The sequence below is a fragment of the Ciconia boyciana genome, chromosome 5 (genome assembly GCF_034638445.1).
Source record: "Ciconia boyciana chromosome 5, ASM3463844v1, whole genome shotgun sequence".
NCBI classification, from domain to species: Eukaryota; Metazoa; Chordata; class Aves; order Ciconiiformes; family Ciconiidae; genus Ciconia; species Ciconia boyciana.
The window spans coordinates 56,345,156-56,364,568 of NC_132938.1; the positions used below are offsets into that span (position 1 = coordinate 56,345,156).

The 19,413-nt window shown below is 46.9% G+C and overlaps 1 long non-coding RNA gene across 1 annotated transcript; it reads right to left on the reverse strand.

Annotated features, from left to right (window-relative positions):
• Window positions 1-8,470: 8,470 nt before the first annotated feature.
• LOC140652149 (uncharacterized) lies at window positions 8,471-10,106 on the reverse strand. The gene is made up of 3 exons (XR_012042673.1): window positions 10,023-10,106; window positions 8,626-8,708; window positions 8,471-8,500 (listed from the first exon to the last, which is right to left on the reverse strand). It is a non-coding gene; the product is annotated as an uncharacterized lncRNA (long non-coding RNA).
• Window positions 10,107-19,413: the final 9,307 nt, after the last annotated feature.

Below are 19,413 nucleotides of genomic sequence, written 5' to 3' on the forward strand. Positions count from 1 at the left end.
CTGGGAGAGGGGCAAACTAGGGCCAGACAGCCAGGAGGTGCTGAAGAGAAATCTGCCGTAGGTTCTAGTAAAACCTTAGTTGGAAAGCACTAGCCCTGAACTGCATGTTCTCATTAAACTAAACAGGGAAACCCTTCTCCTTTCTAGCCCCTGAGCGACACAAGGGCACCTCCAGAAGGGGTAAGCGCCAGAGGCAAAGCATCTTTCAACCTTCAGGTTCTCAGCAGCCACCAGTGTGGTTGTCAGTGTGCTGGACTCAATTACCTATGCTTACGTGGCATTTCATACTGACTGCTTGAACGCCACAGTATATAATGTTCATGACATTAATACTTCTTATTAGAGTAAGTTGAAGGATACAAGTGGAATAAAATACATTTTTTACTAGAAATTTTTTTTCACCTGTAAGGGTGAGCCTTACATACAGCACAGAAATGGTGTAATGATATATGAGAAAGGGACAAAGCTATTGATAGCAAAGGACAGAAGTTTTTTATGTTAACTGAACGGCATTATTCCTCAGACTTATTTAAAACTGAACAAGTTCCATCTGGCTTAAAGAGTCCTCCAATACTATGTTTCTGTATCATGCCAGGAAAGATTTGCCATGCCCCTGGGATAGGTGCTGAACTCCTATGGATGTCATGTAGGAAAGCAGAATCGTGAGTATAACGGGACAAACAAGAGAGAGGAAAAGAACAGAGGCATTCTCCAACTCTTCTCTTGCTCTTTTTTTTTTTTAAACTGAATTTGAATTTTACTTACATAAAAATGTGGAACAGATCTTGTTTTGTCTCGGATTTCTGTGACCTTGCCACAGCAGAATGGCTGGACTTTGCCTGTTTGCTGCATTCAGTCAGTATAGGACATAACAAGTACCAGAAATCCCATGCATGAACTTGGGGTTATGGAGGTTGAAATACCAGATTAATATTGCCAGTTCAAGTGTTTCAAATAATCACCAGAGTTGCTGAATTCTTATTCAGCCTAAACGTCAAGGGAGTGACTGCTGGTTTGCCACACCAACACCAGCGTTGTAGGGTTACACGCGTGCTGCATGGAAAACAGGCCCCCACCCCGCTCCCCGTATGCTCCCCTGCTCCCAACCTGAGATGCAATCTGTCATGCTGATCCAGGAGGAGAAATGTGCCCCGAGCACAGAAGATGTTACTTTGTCTCTTCAGTAGAAGATAAATTCTTTTTTTTTTCCTTCCTGAAAATAGTTCCATTTCCTAAAAAAAAATGTGGAGGTCTTGGGTTGGGATATTTCAGAGCCTAATACAGATTCCCCATGCAATGGCATCCAGACCCCTTGGGAGGTTTTGAAGACGGCAGGCTTGCTGTCAGGGCTAGCCCAAAAACAACCACACAAAGCGTTGCTGAAGAACATGAGGTTTCTTTAGTTCTGCAGTGAATTTAAAGTGGAAGAAGGGTCTGGGGAAAGGAAAGAAATTACAAAATGGGGGCAGCTTGTCAGTTGTGAAAGCTCTACCTGGGGATGCTTGAGTGACCCTCAGATAAGCCTGATTTCCTGGAAGCGAAGAAGGGCATGGGGACAGAGAGGATGTAAGGAACCGGCAGAGGAACGGGGGCCACTCCCTGTCCCTGTTTCAGTATCCCAAGAAAACACAAGGAGATCTCTCACTGGGACTCAGTACCGTGCCTCATTATTTCTCATTCTAGCAAAAGTTTTGTCATGTCAGCAAAATGATTTGTGGCATATGACACTCAAAATTTTGATCTGATAAAATAGCCCAAATATTACAGTGGCGCTTTGATCTAAAGTAGCATAAAACAGAGACAACCCACTCATGAATCACATAATTTTTCTTTACCCAGAGCCCCGTTTTTCACCACCTTGATTTTCTCAGCGGATGCAGCACCCGTGCACGGATGTACGTTCTTGTCGTTGTACCCCTTGTGCCAGGTGCCAGCTTTGTAAGGTGGCCTTCACCACCCCGTGTAGCTGCTCGGTGCAAAACTGCTGCATCACCTACAGCCCCCTACTTAAACCTTCTGGGGCTGAAGCTATTCATGGGTTTTCCACTGAACTGCTGCAGAGGAATGAAACTGAACTCTGGCAGAGAGTCTCTCGTTCAGCATTAGTCCTTCCCAGTTTGTAGCTTCCTGCTCTCTTTTTCCCTCTCTATGGGGGAAAAATAGGCCAAACAACTTACACAGAAACTTAGCCGTTGAGTAAAATTTCGCAGTTTGCTACGGGTTTCACAGAATGACTCAAAGAGGCTATTAATTTGCTTTCCAGATTTTGTAGGTTTTAAAAAAGAAATGTCTAGCAAGTCCTACAATCCTTCTACAGAGCCCTGCTGGTTGTGTTCCTCTCAGAGGCAACTCTTCCTGTTCCCCTCCTCGGCTAGAAACCCCCCACCCCCTCCATCTTAATTTAGATTTTACTTCTGACAGAGCAAGGCGAGACGCACCACGGCCTCCTCGAGGGGCTGCACGCTGGTGCCCACCGGCAGCGGCGGCACAGCGCGAGATCTCCAGCACCCAGGCAGAGCGCGGGACACGCTCCATGCGGTGTCGGAGGGAGATGCGCTCCCTCCCTTGCACAGACCTCTCGGGTCTCTCCATTTCCTTCGTTCGAGCTCAGGACCAGCACAGCCTCATTTTAGCTCAGGCTGCCCTGTCAAAACTAGCCTAAGCAAACACAGAAGACTCATCCAGTTTTGAAACGAACTTAATTTTACTTTAGAGAGAGAAGGGGGGGGCGGAACCCAGCCTGTGAGTCTCGGAAAAACGCTGATTAAATATAACTTGCTCCATAATGATTTGTTGCCATCTCTTGACAAAGATGATCTGGTACTTGCAACTTCCACTGAATTTCATTCCTATTGTAGCTGAACTTGGGGGAAGTGACAGGGGAAGGATACTAATATATCTTGGGGCTGAGAGGGAGCTGTTTTTCAAGTAAGACAGAAGCAATGAGTGTTTTGAACACCTTATACTTCAGTGGAATCCAATTTTCTGTCACAGGTTTCACACTGAAGCAAGAATGCGCTTGGAAATCAGAGCCCAGGATGCTCAGTGGCATCTCTAAACTGCATAGGAGATGAATGCTTTCTGTGCCTTTGTTGCTTGCAAGTGTACCCTTTGGTCTGCAGCAGGAGCGAGCATTAGCCGTTGGTGCAAGGCTTTGTGCTCAGAGGGTTTTGCACGGAATCCAAATTGCGGCTTACAGTTCCTTGCAAAGGCTGAAGAAAATGGCTGTGAATTCCCATGCTCGAGCGGCTCAGGAATAATGCGTGCCTTCAAACATTTCGAGAAGGTAGGGCATCTCTGCTGAGACAACAGCTCATGAAGGCAGACTCAGCCTTCAGCTGGGATAAGCTCTGGCCAGCAAATTTCTGCATTTAACCCTTGGAGAGTCCCCCGTGCCACGTCTGCTTGTGAGCTCCAGTTGACCCCAAGGGAGACAGGCGCGGGTGAGAGCCAAGGGGTGGACGGAAGAAGCCCATGTCGATGGGTTACAAACTTGAATTGTTTGGGATGGGAAAGCAGCCTGCAATCTTTTGACCAAATTTGTCCTGGCAAAGAGCATGATAATAATAACAGCCCTCTTAAAAGGATGAAGGCAAACCCCAGCGCCAAGGCTGGTGGGATCTCTGAATTCTTTGCGGCTTAATCACAGCAAAGCAGTCAGCCATGAGGGTAGTTCTTAAAGGATGTGTGACAAACGTGCTGGTCTTGCAGTACTGCAGACCTACAGCTATTTATTGTTTCCTGGCTGTTCTGTGGGTGCGAGACCATGGTGGCGGCAGCAAGACACATTGAAGGCATTAGTGGAAGGACTCCCATTGCCCTCCCATTGAGGGCAGATCCTTAGGGAAGAGGACTCTGTTTCTTGGACTGAAAGATTTCATTAAATTCAGCTGAATTAGGTATAGCTAAGCCCTCGGATTGTGTCCAGAAGAAATAATATGCATTTTACCTCCTGCCCAATTCACCAGTATAAACAAATTAGAGATACACTTTAAGCATGTCATAAACCAGTCCTGGCTTAAATTTATGCAGTCTTAATAGCACTGCATTTAGAATAAACTCCCAAGTGAGATAAACACGGTTAGAAAATAAGGCTTTTGCTTTCCTGGAAACAAAATATATTCTTTTGTCACTACTAAATAATGAGAACATTAGTACAAAACATCAGGAAACATTTAATAGGACATAAGCAGAGGATTTAGTAAAAAGAACACGTAACAGCAAATTTTTTCTGTCCAGGGGAGAAGAATGTGGGAGAAGCCATGCCATGCCAGAGGCCCGCGCATGGCCCTGGTTGTCACTTCTGCCTCCCCACCCCAGGCACGGGAACCACGTACGAGCACAAAAGCCTGTTCCTTAAAATACGGTCAATGACCTGAATGCAGGAGCTGCTGGAGCTTGAAGCTTTGTTTTATTAATCAGTTTGCATGCATTTAGTTGAGGATTAGCATAGGCTGCCAGCTTTATCAGCATTAATTTAGAGTACCTTGAGGTATTGAGGACAGAGCTGTCTGCTGCTCATACAGCGTCAGTGCGTCACCCCCACCCCCTGCACTCTCCGTCTGCTAAGGATTAAGGAACCATTAGGCCAAATGAACACTTCAGATACGCACTGCTTGTTACGGCTTTGCAGTCGCAGTGGAGGGGAGAGGAAAAAGCAGCACTTGCAGGTGACTTTGCGGCCAGAGGACAGCTGGGGCTGTGGCGGCAGCGCCGAGCAGCAAGCCCTGTGCACGTATGCTGCTGTAGTCCCATCCCCCCCAAGCAAACTGATGCCTCCACAAGAGAGCACAGCCTCCTAACGGCACGGAGGCCCCCAAAGCTCATTACTAGAAGCATCACATCTTTAAACAACAAGGCCGAGATGTGGTGCTTCCCGAAAAAGATAAGAGATGTGTCCTGCAGGCTGCAGCACACAGACTCGGCGGGTGCCTGTGCAGCTCGCTCACCTGCAGCTCACCTGCCTTCTGGCTGGCTAACCACCTCTTGCCAAAGCAAGCCCAGCAAACCTAAAGGGACGTTCACTCCCCTTCTGTCACACTGGTACTTTCGATGGATTTTTTGCCACAGCAAAGGTTTCTCTGCTGTAGCAATCTGCATAGACCCTGGAAACCATCTTGGGGGCAGAAAGTACCATGGGACAGTTTGCCTACAGCATGAAATAGTCAGCTGCAGTTGTAACAACGCAGCAATTAATGCCTCCCTGGTTGAGCAGTTAATGGTTCTCTACTTGAGAAGGACACCTGGGCATAGATCTGCTAGAAGAGCTGAACATCTCTGCTCATCATCTAAATCCAAGGAGGCCTGAATCAGCAACCACCACCCGCACCTGCAAACACCTCCTCCTGGCTGAATCTAGGCAGCAGGTTAGAATTTAGCAAAAAGTCCGCAGGAAACCTCTAGCAGCATTTGAGCAGCTTGTATATCTGTGTAGTGTAACTACCTAGTCTCAGTCTAAAGCACCTGCCTCCCCTTGGGCTTGTTCCATGTGCCAGAGATAAAGTCAGGTGTCTTCAAGCAGAAGGGCTTGGGTCTGTCATCAGATCAGAGGGACAATTTGGGCTCTGGGTGTGACTGGGCACCCACAAAGGCCTCTTTCAACCAGAGCGTACAGCAGACCTGAAAGAGTGACTGTAGTCTTGTGTTTGTCTGTAGTACGCTCAGCGTTTCCTCTGGGATGCAATTACGAGATGAGAACAAACTAAATTCAGAGGTAGGTGCACAGCCTGCACGGTAACGTTGACACCCTACCATAAAACAAAAGACAAAAATTTCTAGAAAGTCAGGACGAGGGGAACGTCATTAAAAAGTAGCTATGGTTTGTCAAAACCAGGTTTCTTTAGACCCAAGCCCTACTTGATCCAAGAGTATTTTTGCCAACACTGAAGCAGAGTATAAAGAGGTACCTTGGGCCTGGCGCATTTCTCAGCTGAAAACCATAGTCCCACGGACACCAGAGTTTTATCTGGTGCATCCACATAGCTTGGGATCTCCCACAGCAGCTGTGCTCCCCACTGACCCCTACCAGAGACAGCCCTCCCAGAGCAGCAGCCTCCCATCATATCTCAGTTATAACCAGCTGATCACTCTGCCCAGCAGCTGTTGCTACGTTGGCTCCTTCAGATGGAAGGAGGTTCAAGAGGACCTACCTGATCCCCTGCGCTGGCGGGTCGGAGGTGGCAGTCACGGCGTGTGAGGGACAGCAGCCTCTTCAGCCAGCATGGCAGCAGCTGGAAAAAAACATGAGATAAAGCTGTGAACCAGGAGATATTTTCCCATGCTGGTGTGTACCTTCTTGGCTGGTCACGCCCAGGGCCAGCAGATCGAGGCTGCCTATGTCTTATGGGCTTCTTAGGAGAGGCTGCCGTGCATTTGTACCGCTTGTAGATTTTGGCACGTCTCAGTCAGAGAAATGGCTTCTGGAGTCATGACTGTGACTTTGTACTGATTTTAGTAGCAAGGGAAGGCATTTACTGATTCACTGTTTAAGTCTAAGACAAAAGCTCCCTCGACATAATTATTCATGACCTATGGAAGGAGTATGTTACGCAGCGTTGGTCAGACTGGTCCCTAGCAGGAGGGGGCTGCTACCGACAGAAATGAACCAGCAGGTACTTAATGTGTTTATCAGTGTTTTGTACAGGCAGATGGGACTGTAGACATCTGCCTTCATCAGTGCTTGAACAACAGAAGGTGTGTTGCAGAAAGACACTGAAGTTCTCCAGGAGCAATTGTTGCAGAGTTATACAGAGCATTAAAGCACAAAGGCTACCTCCAAACCCTCAGACCACATAAGGAAACTAGTCATGGTCCTGAAAAACAGCTGGCCAACAAATCAGGTACTTTATAGGGCTGGGACCCAAGTTAATGCAGCTTCTGAATTGCAGCTGGCTCCACTCCGTCTGGCTCAGGACATGGGCAATGGCCCGTGCGCCCGCACCTAACCATGTCATCATGCCCTGGGAGAGGCACTGTTGACTTCAAGCAGTGACAGTGCCTGGTGTTCAGCAGCAAATAAAGCCTTCTCAGGGATAAACTTCCCATTAATTGTTTCTTTGAAGTCCTATCTGGGGAGGCTGCCGTGAAATCCAGCAAGAGAATAAGATGATTGCTCTCATGCCACCTTGCGTGACTCACCAGAGAGACAGGAGCACAGCAGTACGGAGAAGATAATTACGCTTTTGTGTGCATGTGCCTGGTTTCAGGTTGTTTAAGTCTCTAGTTCTTGGCCATTGTATTCAATCTTATTTTTATTAGGGTCTTAAAACTTGTACAGCATGGAGTAGTTTGTACCTCAACGGGAGCTTTCCTAATACAGTAAAACACAACCATAAATGGCAGAAGCACAGGTTGCTCCCTGGCATTTACATATAGTGCTCTTCTCTTGCCTCATTAGTTTTCTAAGCATTCTGGTTTGCTAGAAATCAGTGTAATTTATACTAAATCAGTAAAGCAAGCCAGCTGAAATACAAACATACCAAAGCCACTCTTAGTTCCATGTTGCATGTTGCTGCAGACAGAAAACTGGTTGCTCGAGGGAGGGAGAGCTGGCAAGGCCACCGAGGCTGTGCTGTTTCATTGACAAACATCTCACTGGACACATACCGTGGGAGTCGTGGGCAGGGATATGACTACAAAACAGGGACTGCAGCGGTGACGCAGGGATGCTGTGGGCAGGAGCACCACCACCCCCAGTCTGAGACGTACACCGACCTGTGGCTCCAGACGTTGAATAGCGGTGTGCAATACCCTGTCTCTGGTACACGTTCTTCTTTCCGTACTTTTCCCCCACACACTTGTTCAAGCTGTTCAAATCTGAGGAAAGAAAAAGGCCAGCCTGTTTTGCTTTGCGGGCTATATTCCTAAGGGATGCTGCTCCTTAAAGAGCACAGCTGCATTGCTGTGAGGCAAACAAGCCCGCCCACCAGGGTTCGAGTTTGTTCTCTATGGGTGGCCAGATTATATTCTCTAAAAAACATGAACCCCCCCCCAACCTCACAGATAAATTACCAACAGGCATGTAGCACTTCCACACTCTCCACTTGCTCATGCATAAACACCAGAATTTTATTTTTCTCTCTCTTTGCCGTATTCAGTTTTAACCAGCTGCATATCATTCCCACTTTAGAAAACATAACTTGGGAAAAAAGAGATTGCAAACAGACTTTGCGTTTTACTGCAGGACAAATACATTATCAGGTGTGACCCAAAGGCCTAGTCCCCTTGGTCCACCAAGAAAGATGTTTCAAGTCTTTGCAGATTAGTTTCATATTTCCTTTGACCAAATAGGTCACTAAAATCAGTACGTATTGATGAAGTCCATCCAGCCCACTATCCACTATTCCCCTGGGAAGGACAGTAATGAATGCTAGGGAAGAACCTAAAGGAAATAAGAAAGAGCATACCTATAAGTAAACCTACCTGTTCAGCTTCCTCACGTGGGGGTTGCCATTCACGTTATCATGTTTGCTTCCAATGGGCAGTCAACGCAATATCACTTCTGAGCAGGAAAAGTAGATTTCAGAAAGAAAAGTGTTCAGTGTTATTGAACACAGACTCTTTTTTATTTTATTTTATTTTATTTTAATCTCTTTTTACAAACAGCTCAGCTCACAGCGTGTTTACCTTTCTTAGCTAGAGGATGCAGGTGGGCTCCTCTGCACCGCAGGTCAGGAGTGCTCAGTGACGATTAGAGGATCTGCAGAGAACTGATGGATATCGCGAGTCAGCTGGCTCTGCATTACTCTGAGAATCCCTGATTTCCCCATTTCTAAAAGCAGGAAGGGGTGACAATGCCACAATTACCTTGGAAGGGCATCAAAAAGCTTAAGGAAATAATGTTTGTTGAGCACTGGAGGGTCCTTGGGTGTTGTGAGTGCTTTTGTGGCATTTCTCCATTCCAGTGCTGGTCTTTCACAAAGTTACAGAAACAAGGGGCAGAATTTAAAAGTGACTCTTTCCACAGACCTCGGGTTCCCGACTTCTCAGGCTGCAGCACAAAGGCACCCTCCAAGCCTGCTTGTTCAAGCCTGCTCTGGGGTAGTTAATATTTGCTAGGTGTTGAAATGCTCAGACACATTTCACCCCGAGGTATTTAGAGCCACGATCTACAGAAGCAAATGAAAGGGACGTACTAGGAAACACATTAGAGTTCATCCTGGGATCTTGTGATTCTTTCCCTTAACATTTTTGCACAGTTTCAAGCCAATGATTAACTTTCCATTAGCAAAATAAGGGCTATAAATGACGGGGGAAACTTGCTAGGCGTGCTCTTGAAATAACGGTTCGGGCTGAGCTGGCTTCTGTGCCGCTCCAGCGCTGATGTATAGTGGGAGTGCGGAGGCTATGAAGCGTGCTGTTACTGCAGTTAAAAAGCCAGGTGAAACTTTAGCTCAAGGGAGCACGAAGACTGGCTTTTTTTACTTCCGTGGTAACCGATTAACCAGATTAGGCAAGGCTGGAATCAGCTGCCTGTGCGGCGGGCTGGCTGCCCGTGGGGCACGAGCAGGCAGCCTGGAGGTGGTCTGCCTCCCTGAGGTGCAAGGAGCTCAGATGATGTCCTGCAGCATCCCCCAAGCTGACCAAGAACCAGGAGCCTCAGGTGGAAGAGGAGGGAGTTTTGCAAAACAACCTCCCCAACCCAGCAAAGAAACTCCCCCAAAACCAAACCAAACCAAACCAAACCAACCAGGAAGATAAGAGCTACTGAGGGTCCTGAGATGGTGGTGGCTGTGGCTGACCAGCACGGGTGGGAGCGGGGGGAAGCCCCTGCGGGCGGCAGGGCATCAAGCTGATGCTCTGGCACGGTGGGGAGGGGAACGGCTCAAGTCGGCAGCGCAGAGAGCAACTGCATGGTTTGTACCCTCTGTTGATGCTGACCGCAGTGGTCTTGGCAGCCTCCGGGATGGTGAGCAACGTGGAAGGATGACACAGGCGGCGTGTCACCCATGCGCTGTGGTTTGGTGACCAACTGATCTCAGCTTTCAGCAGTTGCTAAAAATACAGGGAGCATCGGTACGTACGGTAAAGCTCAGTGTTTTTCCACTTGCGTTCAGCCACACTGGCGCTCAGCTTCTGCGTTAGGGCCCTGGATGCAACGGGTGGCACGTAAATAAAATTGCCCACAGGAGCACATGCTAGTAGGTGAGGATAAGGATGGCAGAATCAGGTTCTTAACAATCTTGATAGAGACTGTAAGCAGCCTAAAGAGAAGGCTAATTCAGATGCCTCGGTATGCAGCCTTTTCTATTACACCCACAAGCCACCCACAACCTCCAAATTGCTATTCTTTAGAAACACCCTGCAGCATTTTCTGGTTTCCAATATACAGCAGTGCTGTAGGCTTAGCTGCTGGATTTGTGCATGCACATGCAAAAATAACTAATGGAGAGCTTGATCAGACAGCAGGATCTTTTCTCAAATGACACATTTTAGTATTAAAGGGAATGTATTCTGTTATCCTGCTAGCATGGAATAATGAAACCGTAGCTCTTCCTTCCCAGCTTTTTTCCCTTCCTCTCCTTTGAGCCTTGCAAAGCAGAAACGATCCCTGGCTTGTAGGCTGCAGCAGCCCACAGGAGCTTTGAGAAGAGTGTCAGAAACCCACAAACCCGTGCCATTAATTGGGGACTGGATCACTGGTGACACTTTGGAGCGCCAGGCTGTCATTAAAAGCAGCGAGGTACTCCACAGATGCCAAAGCCTGACATTTCGTAGTGGAGGGAGGAGGGTCCCATACCGCTGAGAAATGTTATTTCCGCAGCTTTTTCAAGCGGAGCATGTCTGGGAGATCAAATCCCTCTTCCTGCAGGTCCATGCCCATAATCTCTGTCCCTCCACGCCTCCGAGGAGATGCACAGCCGTCACAAGGAGCGGGAAACGCCCCGCTTCCATGTTTTCATTGTCAGACATGCATGCTGTTATTCAAATTCCCGGCTTGGCACTGCTGCCCATATCGTCCAGTCCCTGTAACTCTCAAAGGAGAGGACGAAAGGAAAACAAGATGAGGCTGATATTTAGGTCGCCCCGCGAGTTTCTGTTTTGTTTCTTGGGCAACTGGGCTTTTGTTTTAATTGCAATCTCAATTTAAGGCACAGGAGGGAAGAAGACTGATGGGAAAAACCCAAACCAATTTTCTTCCATTTCACGCTACCGGGTGTGGTTTAAGAACAAAATCTTCCCAGAGAGCCCCTGTAATCATAAATAAATCTGAAAGCAAAAAGAAAAGCAAAGCCCTGCTCCTACTAACAGCTCCTGGCTTTTAAACACACTTTAAGAATGTTTCAGTGTTCTTCTCGTCTTCCTCTTCATTTCAGACCTCCGTATTACCTGTTGTAACCACAATCCACCCACAGACCTGTAATGCCTTTTCTTCCAGAAGCTGCAAAGCATTAAAGCCACCAGAGATATCAGAGGTAGGGAAGTGTTGCTGGTCCTTTTTCCAGGCTGAGGAACACCTCCCTCCAGCCTTGCCCTGTCTCTCCCGGCACTGCCTTCTTCAGCAGTCAGCGTTTGCAGGAGATCCCGTTCTCTCCTGTATTCCCCCTGTCCAGAATTGTCATTGCAAGCCATGGCCTTGGGGCCCAAATGCATCTGTAAGGCCACCTGCCAGAGCAACGCCTCCTCAATGTGATGCACACCCATCTCCAACACATGAGCCATCACATTTAGCCTTGCCTGCCACTGTTTTCTGCTGGGTGTTGCGCCCCAAGAACGCCTGTCGTTACAGCCTAAGTAGCAACCACTCCTTTTCTGCAGTGCCCTGGTGCTGCAAAGCAGAGGGCAGGCAGCTGCCCCCCAGCTTACCTGCTGTCTTTACTTTGGGGATTGTTCTGTGGCCATGAGTGCGGTTCGCTGACTGGGAATCAGCTTATGCTGTTACGTTAGAAACAACTTTAGAGTTAAAACTCCACATTTATTAGCCTTTCCAGCAAAGGAATCGGAGAGGATGAAATGCAACTTGTACTCTATAATATGAACTTATCAAAATAAGAGCACAAGAAGCTCCTCAGCTTAAGCTACCTCTCAAATAAAGCTCCCTCCTAGGCTGCTCCCCAGACTGCTGCCTCCTCGCTTCCCGGCTCTTCTCCGACAAGAGCCACCCCTGCCAGCCCCGCAGCAGCAGAAAATCCCAGCCGTCCTCTCACGGAGTTTTTGCAGTGCAACTCAATCCTACATGTATAATTCGGTTTCTTGCCTTGCTAATGATTCCATAAGCTATCTCAGAGGCCAGCAACAAGAAACTGATGTCTCTGCAAAGTGAGAATTGTTTGAAGAGCGCAGAAAGGTACTGTGCTCTCCTAGCAACCAAAGTTGTAAAATAATGTAATCATAGCCAAAATAATGCGATAAAAGATTATGTGATGCTTGTATTGGGTTGGTATGGCAACTGAAATAAGCTGAAATGCGTGTATCCAGCATTTCAAACAAATAACCTAATTGTATGCAAAGTTACATTTCTAATTAATCCCATTCAGTTTACCGTCATCTCCATTCATTCATGCTTACTACAGGGCTGTTGTTAGGTCTTATTTTCAAGGCCTTTACCCTGCTCCTGCCTGACCTAGTTTCTGTTTTGTTTTCAACTTTCTTTTCTTTGACCCTGGTGATGCAAAATTGTGATTTCATCCCTGCATGTTTGATAGAGTCACCAGAGATTTGCATTTCAGTGCATCATCTGTAACCTGGTCTTATTTCATTTTCCTTTCTAAACAACTTTATTGCTTGGGGAAAATGTTGTCCTAAGGTGTCAGGATTTACTTAACTCCTCCTCCCCCCCCCCCATCCTGATGAATAACCGAAACAGCACTCCCAAGAGATGAAAGTACCTGACCAAAGCCTGAGTGAGGACAACCCATGGCTCCGCCATGCTGGCAGCAGCCAGGAGAAGCAAGCCACCCCACGATCAGACGCTGCAGCCTCATCCGCGCTGGCTGAATCCGGCTCCCTCTCACCAATTTTTCAGCTTGCACCTACCAAAATAGTGGCCAATTTCTCAAGAAAATCAATTGCCTTGCTCCCAAACTCTCAATTCTTATCACAAGACACACTTGTAAAAAACATTTTCCACGTCTTTCGACCCCTCCCCTTAGACTGAATAAAACTCTAATTTCCATAGAGTGCCATCCTGAAATCAGCCCATCTCCTGTAATAGTCCCAGTGCGCTTATGTGGGGAACTAATTGTTTTCTGGATTGGGCTTTTATTCTCTGGTTCATTCCTGAGCTGTTATTTCTGAAGTGATTCAAAAAATGCAATATTTAAACTGATACCTCTGTTAAAATTTAAGGGTTTGTGCATTTTCTAAATTCCCTCTTTTCCCCCTTCCCCAGCCTCTCCAGCTTTCTCTCTTTCTCTCTCCATAAGATACCCGTGTATGAAAACATACATATGCATCTCCCGTAGCTGAACATCGCTGCAGGTAATGCTATTTTCTTCTTCCTAGAGAAGTTAGAGCCAATACTGAGATCAGCGGCCAGCGCACGGCGTGCCCTGGCAGCATCTCTGAGGCTCGCACCCGACCGCTTCATCCCAAAGTGGTATTTGGGGGCAGAGCAAGCCGGCTTAGAGGAGGCTTTTCACACCGACAGGTTGCCAGCCTGCCCTGCCTCAGGCTGTTCTTCTCATTTGTTAAGGTTATTCAGCTGTACAGTTACTGCTTCGCCTAATGCAGAGCAAGCTTTCAGCAGGGGCGTTTTCAAGGCATGTGTGGTGTGCTGTCCCCTCCGTCACCCCAAAAGCTGAGTCTGATAGATATGTTTTCTTGAGGCTTGACAGTTGCAGACCAGCCCTAAAATCTGGTAAAGCACACTGGGGGTCGGTCTTCTCCGACCTTCTTTTCTCTGCTGGCTTTGAAATCCTGTTTGTGCCTTATGCTGGCACAAACAGCCCGTGTGCCCTGACACACCCCGTGCTCTCTCCCAGTTGCCCTCGCGTGATGGCTACACATGGGAAGCACCAGCCAGCGGAGGTTTGCCTTTGTACAGGGATGGACACTCAAGATTTCAGGTCCCGGCGGCTGGCTGACGCAGCACCTCACACCTCCACGCGGGGACGGTGACGATTGCCGGCGGCTCGGTCTAGCACTGCGCTAGAGCTGCGGGTAGGAGGGTATAAACCTAAGCCCTGCAAAACCCACCCCCGAGCTGGAGCCTCCACAGGCTGCCCCTGCTGAAGACGCCGACGCAGCATGGCAGGAGGCGGCTGCGCAGGCGAAAGCGGAGCCACCCTTTCCCCCCTCAGGGCCCGACGCAGAGGAAGGTGGTTAATGGTCTTTTCCCTCCGGTTTTCCATTACCTGCCTCCATGCTGACAGCACAACCCATGTCCCAGGTGCCTCCCCATGCACTTAGTTCTTTTTACCTGCTGCTAACCGCTCACCTGAAGCAGCACTAATGTGCCAGTGAAAGCTTTGCCACTTTCAATACCTCAAAGGGGAAAAAAAACCCTCCAAAACAAAGCAGCAGTCAAGAGGGTGGAAAGAAGGGAATGGGGATGATGAATAACCTCAGCTGCCACTGCAGAAGTGTATCTGGAGCAGGAACAGAGAGGCACCAGCTGCCTGGCCACTGCTGTGCCGCCCAGGAGAGCCCGGCTACACAGCCCAGACATAACCCGCTCTCTGCAGGATGCCACTGGCAGCACCCGTTTTCCCCATCTGGTGAAATATTTGGGGCAAACAGTGTGCACTTCACAGGACAAGTCTGGGGTCTTCCCCATGTGATTGTAGGAGCAGCACAAAGCAAGGATAACCGAGCCCAGAAAGTGCTGTGTGGAAACCAGCCATAGCGATGGGCTAAGCCTAAAAGCACCAGATCCATTTGCCATGTAAGCCTTACACGCTGCTTGGTTTTAGCCCTTCGAGGATGTTTATTTCTAGGCTGCAGGACATTCCCCAGAGGGCATATGCAAAATGATGGGGAAACAAACCTTATGAAAATATCATTTATCCAGCTTTTATTTCTTCTTTTTTGCATTCTGATGAAAATAAAACTGATAACGTGCTCTCTTTGAAGGTACGAGTAGCTCTTTGGATACACTAAAAATGCTTTTGTGAAAGAGTTAGTACCAGAAGGATTTTTGAAATAGTACGCTCTATCACCAAATTACAGTAGCAGCGTGTGTAATATTCCTAATGTTTACCCATAACCTTCCAGCTTCCAGCACAATTTGGGGACTAGAAAAATGGGTTTAATTTGTCTCTGATGCTGTACTAAGAGCCAGGAAAATGCCTGACTGCGTGACGTTGTGCACGTCACAATATGTTTCACACCAGTTGCATCACCCTTCTGCACTCCCAGTCTCTACCAGTGAACCCTGGGCTGCCATACCTTTCCTCTGTCTGAGTATTACCTGAAGAGCCATCTCACTAGATTCAATGGGAGCAGCCAATACGCGATGGTAACATTTAAAGACATGAAGTATATCACAAGGTAGGCATCGCATCGCACAGGTACACGTTTTGAAACCAAAGACCAGGAGCTCTAATTCCCTGAACACCTGCTGCAGGTGACATTGGCTTATTTTACATCTTGTTCGAGTGCCTCTAGACAGGACGTACAATAGGTGGAGGATTATGCTATTTTGTTTTGTGTCACCGTGCTCCCTCAAAACCAATTACTTTTGTGGATTACATAAAACATGTAATTTCTTTGTAAAATTAAAAGTAGTCACTGGGAGGCCAACATTTCCTTTCACCCTTCTGTCGCTCCCGCTCCTGTTTCTGTTTTTACAGAGCCACCTTTAACTGATTTCCCTTCCATCCCACTGAAGTCCCTAGAAATTAAACATTTTCCTATACACTGTATTCGGTGCATCCAGAAACTTTGCTTTCTCATTGCCACAGGGTGCAGAGATCCCTGGTAGTCAAGCGTTGCATTTTTCAGTTGGGGATGGGGAAGGTGACAATAGGAGGTACTGAGGAGCTCCTCACCGAGTCCTGTGTCACTTTGATGGGGCCATCACATGAACTGGCTGGTGGGGCTCCAGTTCACGTGGGCTGGTGGGGCTGGGTGAAGGAAGGAGATTTGAGATTGTGAGAGGTCAAGGAAGAAGCCAACGTCCCTATGGGCTAGCAGAGAGATGAATGGGGATCTGGGGTTCCCAGCACGAAGGGGTCTGGAGTCAGCTGTGTGGAGTGGCAGGCAAGGCCTGTGAAATTCACCTGGAAGTTAAGAATGCTGGAGCCTCCTTGAAATTAGGCCACTTGGTGTCTGCCTCCAGACATCCAGAAATGCAGATCTTTAATTTAGGAAACGCTTTGGAAATGCAACAGGGAGGATGGCAGAGAAGTTCTCGTGTCAGAGAAGGTTGTGGGTGTTTGGGGAGGGAAAAGACTTGTAGAGCAAGCGATACGGTGCTCGGGAGTTGGGGATTTGGAGAGAAAGGTTGACAAGACCAGCTGAGCTGGGAGACCAGGGTAACATGGACTTGTGAGCCGTGAAAACAGCGACGGCAGATGAAACACCCAGAACAAACGAAGCTTCCCAGAGGAGGGGCAGTGCCGTTCTCAGGAAGTATGTTTCCATTGATCATTTACCCAGGCTCGCTCTCTCACCCTCCTACTAGAGAAGGACTTGAAGGATTTTACAATAGGAGAAAGTAAATTAAAAAGTAGTATTTAATGAAATATAAAGACAAAGACCTTGCATGCGTAATTATGCTCTTTTGAGAGAATCAATCTTTGGATTTGCTAGAAAGACCCATTAGCATGCATAAGGCAGTTTTCCAAGAGGAAAGAAAAATCAAATTCCATGTGTTAGGAGAAAGAACTCACGGTTTTTTTCATTTTTACTTTTGCCACTTTCAGACAAAATTTCAAGTTCATATTTATTAGGAATTTAAACAAAAGGGGATACCTGCACATGAGTTTAATCTTTTGATAGGTCTGTTTTGCAGCCAACAAAATATCAAAATGAGCCTGTAATTTGATTTGCTCGTATAAACACTAAAGTGAAAAAAAGGAAAAAGATCTGTTACTTTTGGCTCCTTAAAGCTCTCAAACTTCGTTTGAAAGTCCAAAATCTCTTGCACTTGATAATAATCCTAGTGGTGATATGTAAATGGCTGGAGAAGTTTTGTACAAAACCGTCTTGTGCTAGTTGCTTATCCCTTTGACGCTCTTTGAGTGGCTTCATCAGAGCAACTTATGCCAGCAGTACAAGAGTGGATCATTTATAAAGCTCATATAAATGATGCATTCAGAAAGCGTTTCGTGTTCTGGTTGATAAAAGTTAATTGTATGCAAAATGGCATATGGCAACTCATCATATATCTTCCTTGCAAGGTAGTTATCGCCATTCAGGTAGGAAGACTATTGTGTTGGCTATTTCTAAGCTAGTCTTACAAGCGTTTTAAGGACTTTCTTTAAGAAATGAGCAAGGTACTATTTGTCCAATTGTTATAAAAATCAATAAAAGATGCAAATCTAGTCATCTGCATGAAGAAAATGGGAAGCTAGGGAAGGCTGTTTCTAATACAAATCCCTGCGCCGACTCCCTCTGCAGCAGCGAGGAAATTATTTTCTCTGTTCTCAGCCCCAGTTTTCCCCCTCAAGCGCTAATGCTAATTATACCTGCTTCGCTGAGGTTTTGTAACAAACAGCCTGCGTGTGAAAACTACTTTGATGCAAGTAAGCGCCAAGTTTTAGTAATAAACATATGGTGAATGACATTTTGTCTGGATTTATGCACTGGAAGAGTTTATTTAAATCAGATTTGGAAACCGATAGTGAGTCAGAGAAACACTGCGTTGTTTCTCAATCAATAAATAAACACTTGCTTGTACCCCTTGCTCTAAATACCCAAAAGCCTGGCTCTGCTCCAGGCGTTAGGCAGACGGCGCACTCGGATTTTTTGCCCTTAGCGTCGGTTTTTCGAGTGCATCGTCCCCCCTGCCTACGCACAGGTTTAAGGGGAGAGGGGGTAGGCAGGGCAGTGGTGGGACCACCCAGGGCAGCGTTCCCGCACCCACGAGCCAGAGGAACACGCTCGCACAGGGAGCATTTTATAGGCAAAGAGCACCTAGAGAGGAAGACGGACCGAATCTAGATCCAGCTATCCCTAAAACTAGGCAGAGGTGGAAATACGCTTTTTTAACTTTTTCCAGTAGCCAGGCTACTCTGGCCAGAAACACCCTGAAATAAGATCATACCTGGCATCTGTTATCCAGAACTTCAAACTACTGTATGGATTACATTAGTGCACTTAAAGACTCTTTATCTTAAAAGGCAGTCACTGACTTGGACAATTTATAGTCTTAAATTATTTACATTTGCCCATTCGTCAAAGCAGTAGGAGGAGGAGGAAAGGAGGTTGAATCCTGACACAGGCATAACTCTGCATTGACCCTGTGCAAGACAATAAGCGCACAGAGGTTTTCAGCAGCGCAAAGAGCTCAACCCCAAAATGCTTTGTTTTAATTGCAAACCTCCAAAGAGGCAAACCAGTTTTCTTTCGTTCTTTGCTCTGGAAACCGATCTTTCGTTTTCAAATTATTTGAGCCAGGCTGACTTTGTGGCTGAGGTCTCAGCCCTGCAAGGACCCGATTGCCTCCCAGGAGGCCGGGAGTCCCCTGCCCTGTACACACACCCTCCCGCAACTGCAAATCCTTGCAAACGCTGTCCCGATGGCTTCGCAGGCATACTGTAAACACTCAGCAGAAATTGCTTTCATTCTTTTGTTAATATTTAATGTAAAATTTTAATCTCGAAGGAGAAAGACCTTTTGATTCAGAGGCAAATCTGAAATGATTTTTGTATTAAGGCTCTCAATTACTTCTTCCCAAAGAAGTGTTTCCATATGGACAGTTGTATGACAAGTGGGATAGAGCTGTTTCTGCTTCCTTCAGCTGCAGCTGCTGACAATTTTCATAACACAGGATGGATTCTTTCACTTCAGCCCCAAATTGACTTTCCAAAAGACGTGCGTCTTCTTTTTTTTCCCCCCAATCTTAAATTACCAACACCACAATCCCACTGGAGAACTGGGAAACCGAGCTTATAAAAATGTTTAATTTTCCTAATAGTTTTAATTACCATGTATTTTAAAAACCTGTGATTTCTCACGTCCCTGTGGGATAGCTGTTCTAATTTGAGTGGTGACAATGTACGTGGGTCTGGAATTAAATTTAAACCTTTCACGGTTACTAACAGCTATCGTTAAGCTCTTCTAGCAAAGTAAAGGGCCCTGTAGGATCTCCTCCAGTGGGAGACCTGCTCCTCCACTTCTTCTACCCCTTATTTTCTTCTACCCCTTATTTTCTTCTCTGGCACCACACAAGAGAATGATATCTAGGTTTAAAGCTTAGACTAGCAAGTCAATGACCTGTTGTCTCTCCCGTTGGGGATGTCAGTCTTCTAGAGGAGCTGAGGCAGGTCCCAGCACTAGCCTGACTTCCCTCCTGACACAGCTAAGACA